The 20346-nt window shown below is 37.8% G+C and overlaps 1 long non-coding RNA gene across 1 annotated transcript; it reads left to right on the top strand.

Annotated features, from left to right (window-relative positions):
* Nucleotides 1–3613: 3613 nt before the first annotated feature.
* Nucleotides 3614–18971, top strand: LOC125182352 (uncharacterized). The gene is made up of 3 exons (XR_007161908.2): nucleotides 3614–3762; nucleotides 14708–14809; nucleotides 17922–18971. It is a non-coding gene; the product is annotated as an uncharacterized lncRNA (long non-coding RNA).
* The last annotated feature ends 1375 nt before the right edge of the window (nucleotides 18972–20346 follow it).

Raw genomic sequence — 20346 nt, 5'->3', positions numbered from 1 at the left:
GGGAAAAGCGCTTAAATAGGTAACTCAAGAAACACTTGAAATAATAGTCTTTAGAAATTCTAAAGCAACCACTACATTTTAAAGAAATACATCTTGCCCCTTAGAACATAAATAATATACTAGTTTCATCAGACACAGATATTTTTACTTTTTTTCCCTACATTTGTTGGATAATCAACATTCCCATTTGCTATTTGTCTGATTCTTAAACTTTAACAAGTAATTCTGCTTATAATTATGACACTTCATGATTTTGTAGAAAATTGGCACCTGCTGAGTGTAGGATAATAGCACAATTCAACATTCACTGTAGGAGGAACTGATTTTCTGCTCATTTTGTCTGGAAATGTCTTAATTATAAGTGTAGTTGCCCTCCTGTTAAAATTCAAAATGACTGTGGATGTAGATAAATGGGAGTATAATTTTTTTTACTTGTATGATGAGAAGAAAACCCAAAATAGGCATGATTTTCTTTGTCATGAATGCAGAAAAGGCACTAAAATCTGATCTGAAAAGAAAAAGGGGTGGTTTTACTCGATTTTTCTCTGTGATGGCAGTCTGGTTGGGATGACTTTGGGGTAAGATGACTTTGGAACAAATGTAACTGGTCACTCTTCACCTATGATGAAATCTGCCCTTGGCATGAAAGAAATGAACTACATGTCAGTCACTCATCTGGTCAGCAAATTAATGTAGCTTTGGTAATTCTGTATCCACAGGTTCTTAAAATGAAAGCTATATCCCAGGTTCCTTGATCTAACATCTAGCAGGGCTCTAGCAGGCTAAGAGCAGAAGAGATAACACTTATTTCTGCACTTGAGACTGACATCTGTGGTGGGCAGAGGGATGTTCACTGTTAAACCTGTATTCTGTATTATAACTGCAAGCTTAGGGCTTAGATCAGGAGCACGGACAGTGTAAGCCTGTCCATTTTATCCAACAGACAAGAAAACTTGGTCATCCCACGTAGGGGGTCCCTTTCAGTTGGCTCGTGAAGACAATTGTAGAAAGTGGAGAGAGCAAAAAGTGGGAATCCTCGCCTGCCTTAGGAAAAGGGATTTCCTTACCTGCATTACTTCAGAGCTCTTCCACAGATTCTTGTGGTCTGTGAACTTTGGAATCCTTCCTCGCTCCAAAGGAACAGACAGTCTGGTGAAAATATGTAATACTGGACTCAATGCTCGGTGTATGCTATAGAAAACAAACAAAGATCAGCCCCATATTTGGGCAAACAATGCTGTTGTATTGCCAAGGAACACTCAGGAGGAAGAAGGCAAGGGAACAGATTTTCCAGTAAGTGTTAAAATGAACAAAATCACAGCAATTTGTGTTGTTGAATATTTACTGTTTATCTGTTTGAGACCTAGGCAAATTAACAGCAGCCATCTCATTTTTGTTTCTTGCGGATTATTCTCTTGTGACTTTTCATTAAAACTTCCCTTAGGCACAGAGGAACCACTAGTGAACCACTTTTACTTCTGAACTTTTTTTCTGGGCTGTCTCAGCTTTAATTACTTTTTAGGATTTCAAATAAGCCTTATGTTTCCACCAGTTCATGTTTACTACAGAAGGAAGTAGCAAAGGGATCAGCAAGGATATGTTCTATAAAATCAAAATTTCACATGAAATATATTTTAAATTTAGTCAAGTAGACATTCCCTTCCCCCTCCTGAAAAACCATATGGCCAGGTTTAATACTGTTTCATATATTTTGAACTGAATAACTTGTGTCAAGTCTTCCATTCCTGCACTGTTCCATTTTTACTGGGAATATGATTACATTGAAATGCGAAACCATCAGAGAAATAAGATATTGGATGGGCAGTAGAGCAAGGTGAATTTCTGAGCTGTTTGTATAACTGCTTTTCCAACCATAATAGCAGCTTCAAAGCTTGAGCAAAAGAGCTTATCTGTCAGAATTGCAACTTCTTTTCATTTTTACTTGAAACACCTTATTTGCCAGAGATTCATCAGGTTTGTTTCGTGTTCACCAGCAGGTGAATTTGATCTTAAAAGAGCTCAAATGCATATAACAATGTCATTCCAAAACTGGAGGGAGGGAAGGTTTTTATCCACTAATAGGTCTGTATATATAGGTCACAATGTATTTGTATACTGTTTCAGCATCTTGATCCCAGCAGAAGGCATCATGAATGCTGGCTAATGTTACGAGCTTCCCAGGACATGCTGTCGATGGAGTCAGATTGCAGTGTAGACAGGAGTGTGTGGTGCAAGGTGAATAAAGCAGTTCCAGTAATTTCCTGTTGTTGACTAGAGTAGTGCTGGCAGGTCTGTTAAATGTGGTCAAATTGCAGGAGTTCTTTGGAGTAGGGATAATCATGTAAAGCTCAGAAGAAACATTTTTGAAAATCATATTTCAACTGAGAAGAATCCTTTGTGATATCCATAACAATGAGTTCCTCTGCATAAGAGCTTTTCTGCAGCTTGACCTGTCGTTTGGATATGTACTGCTGAAGCTCTAGGTCACAGTCTAGGTATATTTTATTAATGTTTTTAGAGCATGTATATATATCTTATCTCCCCATATCCACGGTTGAAGATTTGCTGAAGATTTGCTGGCAGCTTTTCTCCCATCACCATAGATTTTAAACTCAACTGCTTCATGGTCACCATGGCCAAGGCAGCCACCGATCACCCATGAGACGCTCTCTGGTCTAGGAGGCCACCTTTCTTAGTCAGCTCCCTTAGTACCTGTACCAAGAAGTTCACTTCAATGGTACTGAGGAATTCCCTGGACCTGTTTGTGCTGGCTGCGTGGTATTCCCAGCTGGTATCTGGGGAGCTGAAGTCACCCATAAGGACGAGGGCAGCTGAACTAGAGATACCTTAATTCCTTATTTAGTACCAAACAGTTAAGAGAAAGAATGGAGAAGTACTTTTTAAATGAATGGCATAAAATTAAGTGTTGTGCTTCTGTTTCCCCTTTCTAACAATATAAGAAGTCAAGGACATTCATCAGATGAAAGGCCGTGACTGATTAAGAGCAATGCTATGCAATGCGTAATTAACGTGTTGCTACTTCTCAGAAGTTTGATGTTAATAAATTAATGATTCACAAAAAAAAATGGACATCTATGTGAATAATAAAATATTGACAGTTACATTAGAGATTTTTAAGAAACTCTCTTACTTAAAAGTGTATACCAGCTATCGTTAGGAAAAGACATTTCCTACTGGCAAGCTGTTCTGTAATATTCAGTGCAACTCAGGCAATTAAAAACCTTTTAAATCAATCTGGCATTAAGTTACGGAAAACTCTTATTGCATTCTATATAAAGAAACTACTGATTAAAAAAGTTTCTTCCGTAATATTTAACGAACCACTTAAATTCATATAAATGGTCTGTGTATTCGAATTGCCATACGGCCTGTAGAAAAGCTTGAAGAGTAAGGCTACATTTTCTTTTTTTTTTTTTTTTTCCTGCATTACTGGTCACTTAAAGGAAAAACATCACATTTCTGTCCGATAATTTTGCACTTGTTATTGCTACAAAATAACCTGAAGATTAAAGAAACTGAAAGGAGCTGGTCAGTGGAAAAAGGCTTTTTCTTCTGATGTTTTCTTCATTTTGGTTAGGCTGTGTGACTGGTAGTACTTTCTGTATTCTTTCTGCATTAGGGGAGAAACTCACAGAAAAGGCTTTTAAGAACAGCTGGACTGAAGGAAACCCTTGTGTACTGCTGTTTCAAAGGAATTTGGAGACAGTTCTCGAACTACCCATTCTTCTTTGATGCATCAAGGTAACTGGTCACCTATTTTTAGGAGTTTACCCTGAGAAGTTCTCACATGAACCAGAGGCCATCTTGAGAATCTAGGTTGTAATAATTTGAAGGAATCAGTGTTAGAAAATTGAAATGCTTGAGAGCGATTTATTTCAATTTGAATATTTTGAAATTGTGTTCCATACCTCGCGTATGCCTGAAGGAAGATGCTCCCGTTGCCATGGTTTCAGCCTGAGATTTGGGTTTCTATGGTGTCAGCCTTTAGTTCTTGCTGTGAGCAAAAGTAGTGTGTGACCGGGGCAAGGTCATGTAGACTAAAAGCCTCAAAGAGGCTAAGCTTGAGCAAAATAAATTAGCCAGTGAAGGTGTTTTTATGCATCTGCTGCCTAAAGGAGAGACTCAAACCATCGTTTTATGAAGTACAGGGCATTCAGTTCCTATTTAGAAAAGTTAGCACTGCAATGTGAGAGATAGGTCCTGGCATTTTACCTGGCTGTGAATCACAGCCCTTTTTTGCTGAACTGATTTTAGTATCTAGTTAACAGGAGGCACATTCCTCTTTCCAAAGCTGTGGTGATCATGTCTTCTGGAACTAGGCATCAAAACCGGGGATTATCAATTTTATTCCGTAGTTTAGTAACAGTTCTGATAATGTGAATAATGAGGCTCGGTATTTCTGTTCTTACTGAGAAGGACTGCATGCATGGATGACGGGCTGTAAGAGAGACTGTGGAAGCACCAGGAATGCCTTCAGCTTCCAGGGAAGACTGAAAATCTCTTTTGACTCTGTCTTTTATAGCACCTTATGTCTTGATTGGGTTCCAGACAACTTAATGGCCTGGCATAATAAGGTGGCGTGGTCTAGTTGAGATGCTCAAACTGAGAACAGGTATCACAGTTGCCAGGATTAGGCCATGGCAAGCTGGAAAATCCCTGTGAACATTCTTTTGAGAAAGCAGATAACAACATAGGAAACACAGATTGCGGATCACGATAAGTTAGGTTTGGGATAGACCACAATCTTTTTAGCACTAAGAAGCAAAAAACAAAGCAGAACTGTTCTCCAGGCATGGAGAATCGTAGAAAAAAATAGATAATAACGTTTTTTTTCCTTTGTTCATTAATTGATTAGTTGATTTTTGTTGTTGGTGGTGGTGTGCTTGTTTAGTTGGCTGGTTTTCTCTTTAGGTAGGACTTTTAAGTTAAAAGTCTGCATCTCGAGGTTTAAGTATGCAAATTCCATTTAAGTCTTATTCCCATTTCTTAAATCCTAGTAGAGTTTGTGGTTTTGGTGTATTGGTTTTCTATCTGGAATCTAGAAATCCTGTTATATCAGAGGGCTGCTACAATGACACATTTTGTTTTCTTTCGGACACACACTTTCCATGTTCCCGTTTTCTCATGGCTGTTAGGACACATCTGTGCTTTAGTCTCATCTGGATATTATCTTTCAAAGTGGGTAAATAAGATGAAACAATCAAGGAAAGTGCAGGATTATTGGAAATTGACTGTTCCTTAATGCTTTCTTGGTAGTACGTTAGGCAAAGATATGACCTTGCAAAAGTCTTAGTCATAATTATTACTCAAGATGAGGCTGTTTGTAGGAAGACTGATGGGCTTTGGTATCTTGTCTTCCTACTTTTTATTTTCTTTTTTCCTTCTACTTTATCCTTCCATTTGTGTTTTCATTCCTGTCTGTCATCTCCTTTATGTCAGATCGAAGTGTTCCTCTGAATTTTTGATATCACGTTTCTCTGGAAATCCATCTCTGGAAAGGAAAGTGCAATAGCTGGAGTAAGAATAGAACTGATCAATATCCATGATGGATTATTTTGTTCCATTGTCACCTATTGGATACAACCAAACCTTTGTACCCAGGAGTTACATTAGGTAAGGTGATGTTAGGGTCTACTGATGGAAAGTGCAGGCTGTCCGGAGGACTTGGCTGTGATCATTTTTTTGTCTGGGCAGTACCCAAGGAGGCCTTTTCAAAGGCTCAGGTGTCAGTAGGGACAGGACTAGCATTGAGAGAAGCTGTATGGATATGAATTTTACTTTCTGTCTGAATAAAGAAGAGTATTACCAGAAAAATCAGAAGAATCCATTGCTTTGTTAGATGGAAATCTTAACTATTCTGTTTTGTTGCCGTGCTTAAATTTAGAATCTGTCAGTTAGAGACAAAAAAATCAAAGATAGTTAAATGTGTAAAGGATCAAAGCCAGCTCTGACTGCTGAAGACTGGCTAAAAAATGCTATTTTATTCTCATCATCACTGTTATTTAAAGAGCAACCATTTATTTTGTGAAGAGATTCTGTGAGTGAAGAGAGGTGTGTAGGGACAGCCTAGTCTGCCAAGAATGAGAAAGATGCATACATAAAATTTAAATTCTAGTATTTTATTTTAAGGAAAATTTTAAAAGTTACTTTTTTTTTTTTTTTAAATAATAGATTATAAAAACAAACCTGTAAATTTAAAGAATAGAAAGTGTGGCTCACTCAGTTTCAGTTTAGGAATCTGGGTGAAGGTGCCTAATTTCGGATAGATTATTTTTCGGTAGCACTCTGTAAACTGAGAAAAGTACACCGCTGTCTGTAAAGACAAGCCTGCAAACTGGTGTCTTGGTATTTAAGGATACCATTTTACAGTAACTTAAATCATTCAGGTACATTTGCAGGAAACAAATTGGAGCCTGGCTGGGAGGGATCCTAAATGTGCTGCTAATTTATGCAAGCCAACCTTAGACTTTGTCTCTTGTGTAAGCAAGTCAAGGGGCACCATCTGTAGCTTGACTTTGAAGCTGTTCAGGGTCATACATAGTTCACTATTGAATACCAAGCTATTATTTGTGGCAGGAAATGAAAAACTTTAAATGCTCACACTTTAAAATGAAACATTCCAGGGCTGATGGATTTTATGATAATTAATCATACTAGCAATATCCCACTAATTTTCAGATAAACAGTCACATGATTAAACACGATTAAATGAAGATTCTAATCTAAATTGTATTACAAACTTCAGTGTTTTCCAGCTGACATACACTTAAGTTTTTGGTTTTGTATTTTGATAATCATAGTCTTTATTCCTGCTGAAGCATTTGTAACAATATTTAAAAAACAAAAACAAAACCACCCACAAGCAGTGCAAATACTATTCAGGACTGGATACTCAGCAAATACATTTTGGTAGAATCCACTAATTGTTTCTTTTGTTTGTTTAGTGGGTTTCTTGGTGTCTTGTTTTTGTAAAAGTGAAAAGGTGCTTTAAAAAGACATTTTGGATCTGCTGTTGTCTCATCTGGGAAATAATTTTGAAGGGAACGTATTCCAAACAAAGCTGAATTTACTCTGAGATTCGAGGTTTTAGAATATATAATTCAATCACACTGCTAGAAGGAATTTTTAGATAACTGAAATGAGTCAGTAGCTTATAAATTATCTCCTTGTTCTTACAGAAAGGAATGCATCAGTCTTGCAGTTCATTATGACAACAGGCTTTGCACAGACACTGGGTAACTCAGGGAATCACCAGAAAAGTGGAAAGGATGTTGTGATAAATGTACCAGCAGGTGCTAGGTCAGCTCTTGAGGTTGATAACGTCAGCAAAGGACTGACAGCTCTTCCTTGTAGCTTTGCTTGAGGGAGTGCTGTTTGTCCGGCTTCATACAGCTGCCAGAATTACCAGATTTTAATGTCAACATGTGAATGACCGAGACCTTCAAAAATTTCAATAACTCTTAAGAATCAAGTTATTAACTAATCCCTGATAACGGGAAAAAGGAAACATTTACTTTAATTAGGCTTAACCAGTAAAAGCCTACTGAAGTGTTTGACTTTGGAACTGGTTACCAGAAACTGTCAGAGGTGGGACACGGGGTTGGATGGATTGTTCTTTTGGAAATGGATGTTTAGGAGAGGGGCTCGGTGTCCCCTCATTCACATCACTCCTGGACATATGGTATATAAACACCTGAGTAGGTTTGCAGACTCTTCAATTAAGACTGGGCTGTGTAACACCCTGCTGTATGTATTGCAGTGGGGAAATTTGAGATGCATGTATATAATAATTACAGACATTTTAGTATACTGGTAAATTGGTGTGAAATGATAACTAAAACCTGTAGATCTTAGTTTTTTAATTGCATTTTAATTTCCTTTATTTATTTATTTATTTTATTAGTTTTACTATATAGTATAGTTCAATGAGTAGGAGTGCAGTGTTGCAGACCTGCCACAAGCGTCTCCAGATTTCAAAAAATTAAAAAAAAATATTTCATTATGTATGTCCCACTGGGGTCATCTCTAACTTTTTGATTCCTCCAGGCAGCTGTAAATGTTTTAAGTAATACCAGTGTGTTTTTTCCAATCATACCTCTCACACTGTTCTTTTTAATCACCGGATATTTCTACTTCCTTGTCTTCCTTTAAAACGTATTAGCACATTCTCTCATTCAGGTGTTTTGATTTTGATTGTATATTTCTATTTACTGCTTCGTCTTTTGTGGCTTGCGTGATTCTTAACTTTCGTGCAGTAACAATTGTTAGGTGATGGTACTAGAAACTCCAGCAAATGCCATCGTCCAGAAAGGAGATAACTTGTTTAGGAATCAGAAAATCTATTCTCATTCATGTCTATCTGGATCCCATAAAACATGCAGTGCCAGACACAGGTGGGCTGCAATTTCAGCTGAAATATAAGGACCTACTGCAGGACGTTTATTAAAATAAAAAAGGAACCCACGTGTAACCTTTTTTTCATTAATATAAGTACTAGGACTCTGTTTTTTACTTTTTTCATATACCCTGTATTAAAGGTTTTCTTTTCAAATTGTCTTCACACACACACACACACACACACACAGAGCAGGACTGAGAAGACCGTGATTCAACTTACTCAGTAATGCTTGTAGTTATAGATTAAACCACCATGATTTTCATTAATCCGAAGTGAGAACTTTCTTAAATTATTCTTTTTTTTTTTTTTTTTTCAAGGTGGAAACCCCCCAAAATAGATATAGGGCTTTATGGTAACTTCTGAGGAATACTGAGGGAGTGGGAGAGCTAATACTGCTAGAACTGAGTGCTTATTAGAAGTCACGGAGCTGTAATTAATCTCCTTTTCCACTGCAATAAGGCCTTTAACCGTCTCAAATCATAGCTGAAATTAGTTTGTTGTTCAGGCAAAATGCCATGGTAGGCCCTTGTGAGTCTTGTATCTAGGTTGGCCAGAGGCTGGTACAATATAACCTTTCCTTACTTGTGTGATTTTGAAGCTGTTAGTCCCTTAGCTGTTTCTTCTTGAGTGACTACTCAGGTTGTTCTTGCAGGTAAAGGTTAACAAGGAAATTGTGGTACCCTGGGACAGCATCCTATGCATTCAGAGCGGGTTCTTTTAGATATTCCGTGTGGAGGGTGTCATGTTTAATACCAAATTTACTTTTTGGAAGATATTTTATACTATGCAGCTTTTTGATTTAGAAAAGTGAATGTGATTCCCATTCCTGTTCTGTTTGCTCACCATCACGATCACGGACAAGCCTGATTGCCAGGGAGGAACAGATGGTTAAGCCTGTTCAATCCTGTTGCTCTCTTCAAAATTCTGTTGCTAGTTGTTCAGTTTTTATAGTCTGTGTTGGGCTGAGGCATGTATTTGCTCTTGCATGCGGGTCTGGTTAACTCTGGAAGACATTCACACTCGTAATGAACTCAGGTCAAAACATTTACACCACCAGTTAATTTACTCTGCTGACTCACTCAACTGACATACACGCTTGCGTAAAACAAAGGCCACCCTCTTGCCACCTTTGTGTAGAGGCAAAGATTTTTTGCAACGGCTGCAGTCAGTCGCACCCTGCATCATTCCCTGAGCTTCATGGGCACATGGCCTGCGTCCGTCATTCCACCCCCAGTCACATCCTGGTGGTAACATTCATGCTATGTTAGTCCTAGCGCTAAAATGCCAGATAAGATTTGAATCTTATTTACCATGTAGCTGCAGATTGTTATTTTAGAGCTGAAGAGAAGTCTTTACCAGCCTAAAGAGAATACATAAATTGACTTTTTAAAATCAATGTTGAAAAAAATCTAAAGCAGATCATTGTACTGTGGCAGTAATGTATTCTTTAGTACATCAGACTAAATTCACTTAGAATACTTTTAAAGAATAAAATGGGAATAATAGTATTCAGCTATGAGTAATTTCAAAAAACATTTCTTCGCTGTAATTGAATCACTAATCAGACTAAAATTCACTGAACTGCCATCACAAATAATCCCGGGTGGTTTGTACACTGTGATAATAACACTATTATTAAGCATTGACTTTCCTCATAGGTATATAGTTAGCCAACTCCCGGGTTTTGATCATGACACAAAGGAGAAAAGAACAACTTGAGAAACCTGCCTGTTGGAAGCTCTTTGAGCTTAGCTGCTTTCAACCAGGAAGAACATTGCAAAAAGTCTCATGGTGGTAAAGAAAATCATTTAGAGTATCTTGGGCATAATAAAAAGGTTATCTGACTCACTGTAAAGTGCTAACCCGTATTTCATGTCAGTACACTGAGGCTGACAAGTGTATTTGTGGCATGCATCTCCAACAGCATCCAAAACAAAGCCATAAAATGAGTCTGAAGCTTTTACCCTTTACCCTTAATCCTCTCATAAAAGTGGAGAGGGGTCTTTGCGACTGAAAGCCATGCCCTCTGGCCTAGCAGTGTTGCAGCCTCTGTGCCAGTGCTGCTTAAGGGTGAGGAGGTATTTTGTTGCCCTTGCTCTCTTTTACAAGCCTCTGGATTGCATTTTGATAGCTGCAGCCCTCTGTCCTTTCCAGATTTTCCATTTTGTAGATTATCCCCACATGAATGTGTCTGGGTTTTCCCTTGGGCATTTGCATTTCAGTGCTAAATTGTACTTCCACTCCTGTCGCCTCCTCAGGGAGTGGCGTGTCAGTGCTCGAGTACGTGTGGTGCCTGTCAGGTTCTCACTCGGAGTGATGGTAATAGTGGTTTCTCTTTAGAAAGTGGAGCACTTGTTCATTTTCTTTTGTGCTATTTTTACTTTAGTTGTACCTCTTACAGCTTGTCTTACAGTTTCTCCAAGTTTCTCTCTTCATTCATTTCTTCTGTGTCTGGATTAGCTGCAACTAAATACCCTGACTACACTACCTATCCCCAGGCTGACAGAAATCCCATGGCTTGTATCAGCAGAGTGTGTTATCTTCTCCAGCCTGCATCAGCTTTGATAATACAGTGCTTCTGACTGCTGCACTACGTGGCACAGAATGTCTGAGGGATATTAATGAGAGGTTTAGGAAATGGTTTTGTGTATCTTTGCTCTTTAATTATTTTCTGAGGAAAAGTGCAGAACTGAGAGCACTGGGCCCAAGATGCTTCATCTACGTTTACATTGCAGAAAGGAGCACGGCAAATTGTCTCCAGTTTGATGTTTTGGTGTCTCTGTGACTTCTTCTGACCAAGAGGGCATTCTAGTTTGTGACAAAACTGCAAATAGTATTCATTACGGTCACGTGCTTTGGTCATGTGCTCTTCCAAAAATTTGATTCTCAAACTGCCACTTATGAATTTCTATTTCGGAGACTGCTGAAAGCAGCAGTCCAAAAGTATCTATGTATAGCTATCATCAAACAGTCTCTTGAAATGGTGAAATTTATACTGTGAATACATTTTAAGAAAACAATAACAAAAAATCACAAATCAGTGGGAGCACTATTTAGCTCAGTGTAATAGATGAATAACTGTGGGTAATTCTAACATTTCTATATTTAGAGAAACAAGGGCTTGTGGAATGTTGGTAATAGCAAAACTTGATCTGTGCGAAGCACCAGATGGTGTTCTATAAACGATCTTAGGGAAAGCATCTGTAGAAATCTTCTGCTATGTGAGTACCAGAGACATTATAATAGCTGCCATCAGATGGGTCACTTTATGGATAATCAATTTTCAGTCTGTAGCATAAGTGATGAGAAAGACATTTCCTTTCATTATTCAGAGTGAAAGGGAAACTTTTATCTGGAAGTGTTTCCCAAAATGAAAACCTTGTGGATTCTTGTAGGTGAACTCTTTTTTATGGATACCTCTTCAATCAGTCTCTGTACGTGGCTGTAAGTCTGTGTTCAGCCATAACAACACAGCCAACAGTAAAATCATAATGACGTGTAACAACAGATAAACCAAAAAATCAAAAATGTCCCCTATACATTCTCTGTCTAGAATGTATAGCTCCAAATACTCTGTGATGATGGTCTAAGCAGTTGAGATCTTAACCATAAAACATGTCTAAAATCCTTTTTCCCTTTTTCTGAGAGTAGTTTTCTAAGGAGAATAAAGTTAGTTACTTAATAGAGGCCATGTCCCACTATTTGACTATCCCATTTATCTATAAAGTCTGTCAGAAACTTTAGCACATTGTTTTACATCGACATGTTTTACATCGTGGTTCACGTACATCACTGTAAATGCCTAAACTGACTGCTTCCATGTGACACACACAGGCATAGATGGCATCAGTTTCAGGACTTAGAATTTCAGGAAAACTCCGTGCTTACTCATTTGACAATAGCGTTGATATTCTTTTGCCTGTGATCTCATTTATTTTGGGTGAAGCCACAGGTTCCATCTGTTGTTGTTTATGGCAAAAATTAATAGTACTTTGGATAGATTTTCACTTCTCTCCATTTCTCTCCTTTTTTCTTTTTTTTTTTATCTGTTTGTTGTTCTTGTTTGTTCATTTTGCTATCATGGATAGAAAGATTTTCAGCACTCCCAAGTGACTGCATCTGGTAGAAAGTTTTTTTTTTTTAATTTCAGTTTTTCATGTTATACTAAACTTGTTTTGAGCATGTAAAGATAGCAGCTTATGCCTTGTCCATTTCATTCATATAGATCATTTCTACTTTCCTCCCTTGGATCATTTCATCTTCCTTGGCTAACCCCTTTTTGTCTCTATGTGAAGTACGTATGTTTGGAAATACCGATATGTCAAAGAAAAGGAAATCCAATGAAAGTGTGGTTGACACTAAATGCAAGGGATTAGGTTGGCTAAAAACTTCTGAGAGTCCAGACCTAGCACAGTCAGGAAGAGAACTCAAAAAAAATAATAATTCCATATTATCATCATGTTCCCTCTTTCATCTGCTTCTTGTGGAAAGAACAGGAAGAGCATGACTGTAGTGTAACACTATTTTATATTTGCATGAGCTTTCTTCAAGCACAGAGAGAGACTTTTGAAAGTGCTTGCAGTCTTGGTGTGGGATTCTTATGTATGAAGGAAGAATCAACTTTAAGGAGAAGCTATTACATTTGAAACACTTGTGTGATAACTTTGTTAGAAAGTTCATGTCTCAGCATGGAAATGATGCAATTTTAGCAGCGGAATTTATATATCTTATCTGCAGTGTGTTAATGGAATATTCTATATGCCCAGATATTTGTTTCTCTTTAATAAGAATATGTATTGATCTAATACTGATAAAATGAAGTCTAAGTTATTAATAAGTTGTATCCTTATCATGTAAAAGTAAAGTACAATAAAGAGCAGGATGGACAGAAATATTTGATTTTTTTTTTTTAAATTGTAGCAAACAGTTAAAATTGCTTCTTACTGGGGTGTAAGTGTTAAAACTTCAGTATCTGTTAGGAAAATACGTCTTTCATTGTTCACATTTTTTAAAGACAAGAGACCCCATGCAGTGGAAACTAAATAAAACATTTAAGTAATGGTCAAAGCTAGAAATAAATAAGGTGAGGAAAAAAAAAAAAAAGAGGTGTTTTGCACCATATTGTAAATAAATGACTCTGTAAGCTCTATTCTTACATAATGAATACATCCCATGATGAGTTTAAAGGTGTCTCATGGAAGCAGGGAAGCCACACCAGTCTGCTGAAAGCTGAGTAGCAAAAAGCAAAGCAGGCAAGTGGTGACCTTTCTTGTTTATTTTTCACTTCACCTCTTCCCCAGAGACTGTGTGTAATGTAGATATTCATTGTATGCCTGAGCATCAGTGATAATGTGCAAGACAATGGAATGCACAGTGCAAAAATTTACCAAATACACGCCTTTGTTGCATGAGTCTTGAAGTGATACAATTGCGTTTCTTTTCCAGCAGAGGATGGAAAAGAAATAAGAGGCAGAAGAGGCAAAGGGATTATGGTTGATGTGGAAAATGAGTATGTAGTTTTACATGTACTGTATGCTTTCTAATGTAATCAGGTTTCAGAAAGAATGTGATACCAAATGTCAATGTAGGAATTAAGAATATGCAGTGTAAATAACAGTAATTTGTACTCGATGTTGCAGACATTTTTCAATAAGCCCCCAACTTGCTTTTACTGGACAATTAGAAAATCTTGATTTGTTAGAAAACTTAAGCCTGCTCATTGCTACACTTTTTCTTTGAACCTCATTTTTACTTTCTTCAGGCATGTGTAATTGGTACCTTTATGCATCTTAGGTCAGCCAGGATCTCCTAGGTGAGACTGTCCGTCTAATAATCTGTTTGAAAGTCTGTGTCTCAATGAGCCCTTTTTGTAGAGGGAGAATCAAGAAAGCTGGATTTAAACAACAAACAAACAAAAAAGAACAACAAAACAAACAAAAAATCCCCACCCACTTAGCATTGCTTAAATTCTGCTGTCCTTATTTCTTTAAGAATGAAATTAAATCAGTTCTCAACACTTTTGAATAATGATTTGCTCCATGAAAGTGAGCTGGCAGTTCTGAAAATATTTTTCAGGGCCCTGTGCCCACTCACTGAGACTAGGCAGACACCTTGCCGTGCTGTGTTGTTGCAACTTCCTTTTTTCCTGACAGTGGATTGAGTCAGGAGGAGACCCAAGTCATATCTGAGGTTTTTAGACACCTTTTATTGATTAGACTGTTAATGGCTTTAAGCTCTAATTATTAATAGCAGATATCAGCTCACACGATACTTTACCTATTCCTGCAGACAGACCACATGCAGATATGCATTCACAGCTGCATGGTTGGAGCTACAGCTGGGATACCCAGAAGCAGAGGATCAGACCAACATTAGACCAACAGCTTGCAAGTAGGTTTTCAGAAAGTCCCTTATAGCATCTTTTGTTCCATCAGATGTATGCATAATCTTTTTGTCTTTGCTGCTTATATCAGCCACTGTCTTGTGTATACATGCTGACTGTGTATAAACATGATGGTTTACAGTTTGCCCTGTTGGAACTATTCTGATACCCCAATATCTATAGCTTCTTCCTACTTCATCTCCACTTGTCTGAGATGAATGTAATACATGGACTCAGTTTCATCCAGTCATCAAAATTCTGCATGCACATAAATTACAGCGTCATTGTTTAATCTTCCAGGTCAGTTTCCGTATCTCAGGGGCTTCTGTGAATTCTTAGGACAGTCTTCTACTGTCCACCCCCGTGTCCCAGCCTAATGTGTTTATTGGGATTCTTGTTGTTTGCTTTGCCTAACTAATATTCATCTCTGAACAAGTTCTATTTGTTTCTTATTTTTCCATTAATAGTCGTGGACTGGTATGTTTTATTGATGTCAACATCAGTGACTGTCAAGGAACCATCTCATAATTTTCAGCTGCCTCCATTTTAAGAAAATAAATGAAGGACATAAAGGTTTTTAAGACAATGAATTAACGGAAGCGTAGACTGATCATTCATTATATCAAGCACTACTTTTGATGTACACAGAGAAAATGCTGTATATTCTTCTGTATTTCTATAAATTCCTTGTTTTTTAAGTTTTCCTTTTACCATGTTCTGAAAATACCTTTACCCTGTGAACATGTCTTTTCAGCCAAAATGAGATGAGATACAGTGAATAACGGGGAACTGGCTGGGGGATGGGAGGGCAGGAAGCATTACTAACCATTTATAAATGTTTCTTTCACAGCAGGCATAGTTTCAGTGATGAGGGTCATTCATATCAGTATTTCCATGGTGTCCTTAATGTCAATTAGTTTTTTTCAAGTCAACAAAAAAAAAATCACCTGGATTGTCCTCATTAAAGTTAATGCAATTTCTGACCAAGGAATCATATCTGTATGTTATATGAGGAAAACAGCATGTAAAATATAATAGCAGTTTTCAGTGATTTATAACCTCTACTTTTCTATGATTTTTAATCATTAAAGAGTATGTAAAAACATATTTTATACACAATATTTTATCTTACATTTATTTTTATATTTCTCCCTAGCAATTTATTGCTATAGATATATCACCATTACTATAGACATTTATAGTGCCATTAAAATTCAATGCCACCATAAATTCATGCTCCTTAAAGGGTTGACATTTGTAACAGCTTCCACAAGGGCGTATTTTACACTGAAAGTGAAACTTGGACTAGAAACTTCTTTAAAATTTAAGATGTAGGCAAAGAAAAAAATGTCTTTCCTCTGCTTTCAATAAATTAGGTAACTTGGATGAGACATTCTGTTGCTCCTCACTTCTGGGCTTCATTTGTTCAGGCTGCTTCAAACAGGCTCAAAGTGAAACACAATATAAAATAGTAATAAAAAAGCAATTATTTACTGGCAGACACACAAAATCTAGACAGTATATAACGAGCTATTAGAATAAGAATTAGCATCGTAATTCTTCCTCAGGCACCTGAAGGGTCTTTGCTGCCCCAACAGGCTGTCCCATCAGTCAGGAGAGGAAAGGCCGGCCTCCCCACACAGCCCTCTGGGACAAGCAGTCAGTGCTGCCAAGTTGCCTTCCACAAGGTCAGTTGATACTGATGGCACTGATGGTTCAACCTGATTATCTGGTCAGCTCTTCCTGACTATTCTAACTCAACTGACTGGTCTTCATTTTTTATTTTTTTTTTTATTTTTACCCCATTCGAATCTTCCTTTGTATGCTGATGTTTTCTCCCTTGAATCCTTGATTCTGTCTCAACAGTCCCATCTCTGCCAGTAATTTTTACCTTTCTGATCTCTTTACAGACTTTCTCACAGCTCTTTCTCAGCAGTCTGAGTAGAAGTTAGACAGCTGTGCAGGGTTGGCCCTATCCTGAGCTATGGATTCATGATATGCTGGCTGCTAAACAGCCTGTGGTAGGAGGAAGCTTACAGCACAGATTACAGAGAAAGGGTTACAGCTGATGGCTTTTATTCTACATTTTTAAGTGTCTTAATATTATATTTTGTGGAGTGAGAGTATATGATTTAACTAGACAAGTTAAAAAAAGGAGACAATTCTGAATCCTTCTGAATGTTTATTTAAAGATTATTTAGTCTTTATTTTGCCAGTTAATTTTAAATGGCAGCTGTCACCTATGGAATAGACATTGTCTTAAGTAACTGGTTTGTAAAATAGAACATATCCTGCAGTTTTCACCCAGAAAATCTATCACAGTACAGTGACAAAATATCTCTTGCTATAAGCGCACAGAAATTTTTAAAGCCAGTGCATCTATTATTTATTATAACTTACCTAAACTAGTTCTTGGAAATTAAGGATTTGATCTAGATTCTCTGTGAATTTTGATCAAGTTGCACAGAAACAGGCATTCAGGAAAAGTCCCCCACAGACCCTCTAAATGGGGAATACACCCACGTAACCTAATTTATTGTGATAGATTATCTCTCCCTTCTAAACTGGGAACCTTAAGTTTCTGTCTTCTGCACTGCTTCATCACAGGCAGTAAACACAAGCCAAGTTACATTCCTCTCCGACCAGAATCAGAACAGGATCTCATCCATAGGGTAGTAGTCTATTACATGTTTTGCAAAGTCAAAAAGCACATTACATATATTACATATCTTCTTGAAGGTGTTTCTCACACAGAATGCTTAGTAAAGTCTTCAGCTTTGTACTTCCCCCCCAAACCTTTCACCATTAGTTCTGAGGATACTAAAGCCCACTTTAGCTCTAAAATAAAACAACAGAAAATCACAACTGAAGCAAAAGTGCTTACTCTCCTCTAACACAAGACGGTCAGGCAAGAATCTCATATTAGTTTCTTTATTCACTGGAAAAATAGACTGCAGAGGAGGCATCAGCATAGAGGTGAATGCAATGTACAACTGAAAAGAAAGTTATTTTTTAAATGCTTTTTAGATAAATTCAAAAATGAAAATACATTTTGAGATTTTAAAGTATGTGTGATAATGATCAAAATTACCATTAACTTTTACTTTGCATCACACATAGGTAACTCATTTTGACATGAAAGGGAGCAGCAGAGTAGCAGCGTGGGACAAATTGCAAAGAAAATACATACGAGGTGCCTTCTTGGAAATCCCAGCCCCTTCAAAAGAAGGTAGGTGTGAATACCATCAAAACTGTCACTCAAGGTTTTTCAGCAAGGGGAAGGACTATAGTTTAAGATGTCTAAAACTTTATGAAACATCTGCCACTACTGGCTGCTATTCAGTTCACCTTCAAAGTGTTTCCTTCTGGCCTGTGCTGTTCTGCATTTGAGGTTTCGATTTTAAACAAACTTTTTCTTGTGGAGGGTGGGATGGGGAGTGAATGAGAGAGACAGATAACAGAAATTTGCAGCTCGTTCTTCTCCATGGCACACACTTGTGGCAGTTTCACTTCACCAGGACTTCTAAGCTTATGTTTACATCTACCTATAGAATCCAGCATTAACACAGACTTAATGGGGTCAAAATGGGGAGTGACTAAGCATGACTGTAGTTGAGGAGAATAATAATCCCACAGGGATTACAGCTGTTGATCAAGAGATTTATCAAGGAATTGCTGGCAGTCATGAACTGTTATGATAGCTGATGGGAAATTCCGGAGATACTCTTACCTGCGGTCTATTACTACTTAAATGGCAGACATAACCAAATGCAAAATACATTTATATATATAGGCAACACATACAATTCATTTAACACAGAATGCGTAAGGAGTGTGAAAGAGTCAGTAGATTATATCTGCATATTTTCAAGCACCCCACTAGTAACATCTAACAAAAGCTGAATGAATTACTATATTTCCTATGCAGCGTTAAGTAATTAGTGTGGGTTATATAGCTGTACACACATCTCATAGTCAGTAAGAGGAAGATGAAAGAGCTGCAAAACTGAAACAAAGCAAAAGATTGAAAAAGTAAAATGTTCACTAATACAGTCAAAAACAGATTTTAACATCTTTATTTCATACCTCAGTTAGTGCAAGGAGCCGATCTGATTGCAGTGCTGTGATAAAGCATAGTGCAAAGCTATAAATGCAATATTAATTTCATATTACTTTCAATGTTAGGAATATAGTATTGAGTTTGTCATCATTTAGTTCAACTGTATTTTTTAACATGCACCCAGGTACACAACTAGAAGCTTCACAAGCTAAAGAGAAAGTAAGATCAGCCAAGTGCTCCTGGAAAAATTAACAGTAAAGAAGGATTCAAAGAAAGATGATTTTAATTACAAAATTAGAGAGTATTTTCATCACCTGTTTTTCAGCATAGTTCACAGAGATGCTGCTCTACTCAAAGCTCTCTTTAAAGTAAAAATTGAGAGACCTGGAGGGCTTGTGGTCATTAATGATGTCACAGGACTTTCTGTACAAAGTGGCTTGTTAGCACTAGGTTCTGACTAACTCATGTAATTACTTTCAGCCAACTTAAATTACCCTTCAGTTTCAATTGTAGTGAGAGATTCTGGGAGCAAAATCTGATGAGGTTAACCAGGAGGAGGTTATGGAATCACAAATGGAGAGTACCTAAATCAGGAACAAAACTTTGCTAATGGAAGTTTTACAGTCAAACAGAAAAAAAATAAAAAAATTAAAAAAAATCACAAATGCTGCTGACAGGAAGTCAAAACAAGAGGGATTTACGTTAGGAAAAAAGGTGTAAGTTATCCGATTGTAAATATAGAATCATAGAATCATTAAGGTTGGGAAAGACCTTCAAGATCATCTGGTCCAACCATCACCCTACTACCAATGTCACCCGCTAAACCATGTCACTAAGTGCCAGGTCCAACCTTTCCTTGAACACCCGCAGGGACAGTGACTCCACCACCTCCCTGGGCAACCTGTTCCAATGCCTGACTGCTCTTTCTGAGAAGAAATGTCTCCTCATTTCCAACCTAAACCTCCCCTGGCACAACTCGAGTCCATTCCCTCTAGTCCTATCACTAGTTACCTGCACGAAGAGGCTGACCTCCAGCTGCCCACACCTTCCTTTTAGGTAACTGTAGAGAGCAATAAGGTCTCCCCTGAGCCTCCTTTTTTCCAGACTAAACACCCCCAGTTCCCTCACAGGACTTGTGTTCCAGGCCCTTCACCAGTTTTGTTGCCCTTCTCTGGACATGCTCCAGGGCCTCAATGTTCTTCTTGTAGTGAGGGGCACAGAACTGAATACAGTACTTGAGGCGCGGCCTCATCAGAGCAGAGTACAAGGGGACAAAAAAAGGACTGTTGTGGGTTAACCCCAGTAGGTACCCAAAAATCACCCAGCTGCTTGCTCACTCACCTCCAGGGGGATGAGGGAGACAATGAGAAGGTAAAAAGTGACAAAACTCGAATCAAGGAACTCATTCACCACTGCTATTGGCAGGCTACCAGTACAGCAGTGAAACGTTTCTTTCTTCATTAGAAGTAGGTGTAGGTTTGTCAA

The sequence above is a fragment of the Anser cygnoides genome, chromosome 15, assembly GCF_040182565.1.
Source record: "Anser cygnoides isolate HZ-2024a breed goose chromosome 15, Taihu_goose_T2T_genome, whole genome shotgun sequence".
In the NCBI taxonomy this organism is placed as follows: Eukaryota; Metazoa; Chordata; class Aves; order Anseriformes; family Anatidae; genus Anser; species Anser cygnoides.
Note: the sequence above shows the minus strand (reverse complement) of the source record. Positions and strands in the feature narration are given on the sequence as shown.